This window comes from Brassica napus (genome assembly GCF_020379485.1).
Source record: "Brassica napus cultivar Da-Ae chromosome C4 unlocalized genomic scaffold, Da-Ae chrC04_Random_18, whole genome shotgun sequence".
NCBI classification, from domain to species: Eukaryota; Viridiplantae; Streptophyta; class Magnoliopsida; order Brassicales; family Brassicaceae; genus Brassica; species Brassica napus.
The window spans coordinates 35,350-37,626 of NW_026014239.1; the positions used below are offsets into that span (position 1 = coordinate 35,350).

Genomic DNA, 2,277 nt, shown 5'->3' on the forward strand with positions numbered 1-2,277 from the left:
TTCTTCAACTCATAACCAACATGCTTCTCACTTCTAGTCTAAGACTCCAGGATTTGTTTCAGTAGGGCATCAGTGCTGCTTTCTTGAGGAGTAGAGGTAGAAGGATTAGCTTGTTGTTGGGAAGAATGGTGTCCTTTGTTGTTGAAACCATGAGGAGGGTTTTGTTGAGGCTGATAGCCTCCTTGCTGGTTGTTCCTAGGCTGATAACCACTCTGTTGAATGTTTGAATAGGATTTCTGTTGTTAGTTGTTGTACTGAAAGTTTGGCTCTTTTTTGTACCAGCTACCATTGTTGTTAATGAAGCACAACTCTTCTTGACCTTCCAAACCCTCAACCTCATGGACAACAGGTGGTGTCTCTTGGTTTGGGTTACCAACAAAGTTCAGCTGCTCTTGGGTGGATTTATCAGCAATGAGTATGTATATCTTATCCTGTAGAGCCTTTAACTCCTTCCTCGTCTGCTTGTCATCTGTTCTACTGCCTCTGCCGTGGTCTCCACTGTAGACTGCGTCACTTTTTACCATGTTGTCAACCAGCTCTTCTGCATCTTCCTCAGTTCTTCCCAAGAAGAACCCATTGCTAGCTGTATCCAATCTGGCTATGTACTTAGGAAGAGCACCCCTGTAGAATGTGCTCAGCAAGCTTTCCTTAGAGAAACCATGGTGTGGGCATTGAGCTTGGTATCCCTTGAATCTCTCCCAGGCTTCACTGAATCCTTTCAAGTTCTTCTGTTGAAAGCTGGAAATCTCATTTCTCAGCTTAGCAGTTCTTGAAGTAGAGAAAAACTTTTCCAAGAATGCTTTCTTTCAGTCATCCCAGGTGGTGATAGAGTCGCTGGGTAGAGACTTCTCCCACTGACGTGCCTTATCCCCCAAAGCGAAAGGGAATAACTTGCGCTTTAAGGCATCCTCGGACACACCATTGGTTTTTGACAACCCACAGTAGTTGTCGAACCTGTCCAATTGAGCAAATGGGTCCTCCAAAGCCAAGCCATGATACTTCTTGTTCTCGATCACGTTGAGGAGTCCTGATTTGATCTCAAAGTTGTTAGCTGTCACAGCCGGTGCTCGGATTCCCAGTCTATGACCATGAATGTTGGGGCGGTCATAAGTGCCAATGGGTCGAGTTGCTCGCTGTGGGTATTGTGGAATGTTGTTGGCTCCATTGGCGTTCGCATCATCTTGAGGTTGGTCTCCCATATTAATATCCAATCTCTGCAAGTGAGGCTGTTGCTCTTCTTCTCTTCTCTTTCTAGCACACTCTCTCTCTAAAGCTCTGATGTCTGCAACTCTGGGAACTAGGTTTGATGGACCCCTGCTCCTATGTTCCTACACCTGAAAGTAAAAGGGAGGTGAAGAAGGAGAATCAGTAACAAGAGAAAAAAATAAAAATGACTTAGTCTCAAGCAAGTGACTAAATCTCAATGTTCAAATCTACTCAGAATTTCGCAACGGCGCCAATTTGATGGTAAGAGTTTTCAAGGCTCCTAAGACAAATGATGTAGTATAAAAGATTGTCGAACCAATTCTAAGGGATTTCAAGCACTGAGAATGCAAGTACTCACTTAATCTTAGTGCAACCGGTGATTTAAAAGATTTCTAAACTAATGATTAATGCTAATGCAGAATAATAAAAGCGATAAATGAAGTAACTTTCTTGACTAAGGGAAAAGAGAACTCATGGGCATAAGGATTAGACCTTGGGTGATCAAGTTTCGAACTAAGGATGGCAAACGATCAATCAAACTATTAACCTTCAGCTTAGACACAGATCTAAACAAGCTCTATGTCTAGATGAATGTTCATTTACTAACACATTTCAAACATCAAATGTCTTTGGTTGAATAATGTGAAAGCAATCACTACTAACAAGTCAAATGGCTATCTTAGCATCTCTAACAACAAATGTCTTTGGCAAAGTATGCTAAAAGCTTAGAAGAGTTGTCTCAGGCATTTCATCAAACACCTTTTGGGTGGAAAATGCCTAAAGATCAGCTTTTGAAAGGCCAACTCAGAAGATGCATTATGAATGCTCTACTAGCAAGGACTAAGAATGATCTACACTAAAACATCCTAGCTCTAACCTAATCACCTTTAACTCCTTAACCCATGAATTCAAAAGGTGATTACTCACTAATCTCCATGATTTCTTTAAAACCCATATTGGATTTCAGATTAATCATGTAGAGAAATACAAAGAATTGATATGAAAACAACAGGATTGCAATAACAAAAATGATCAATTGAATCAAAGAGATAAACTTTCCAAGAGGTTTTT

The 2,277-nt window shown here is 40.9% G+C and overlaps 1 non-coding gene across 1 annotated transcript; it reads left to right on the forward strand.

Annotated features, from left to right (window-relative positions):
* The first annotated feature begins 654 nt into the window (after positions 1-654).
* LOC125594744 lies at positions 655-761 on the forward strand. Its single transcript, XR_007329977.1, has one exon. It is a non-coding gene; the product is annotated as a small nucleolar RNA R71 (small nucleolar RNA).
* Positions 762-2,277: the final 1,516 nt, after the last annotated feature.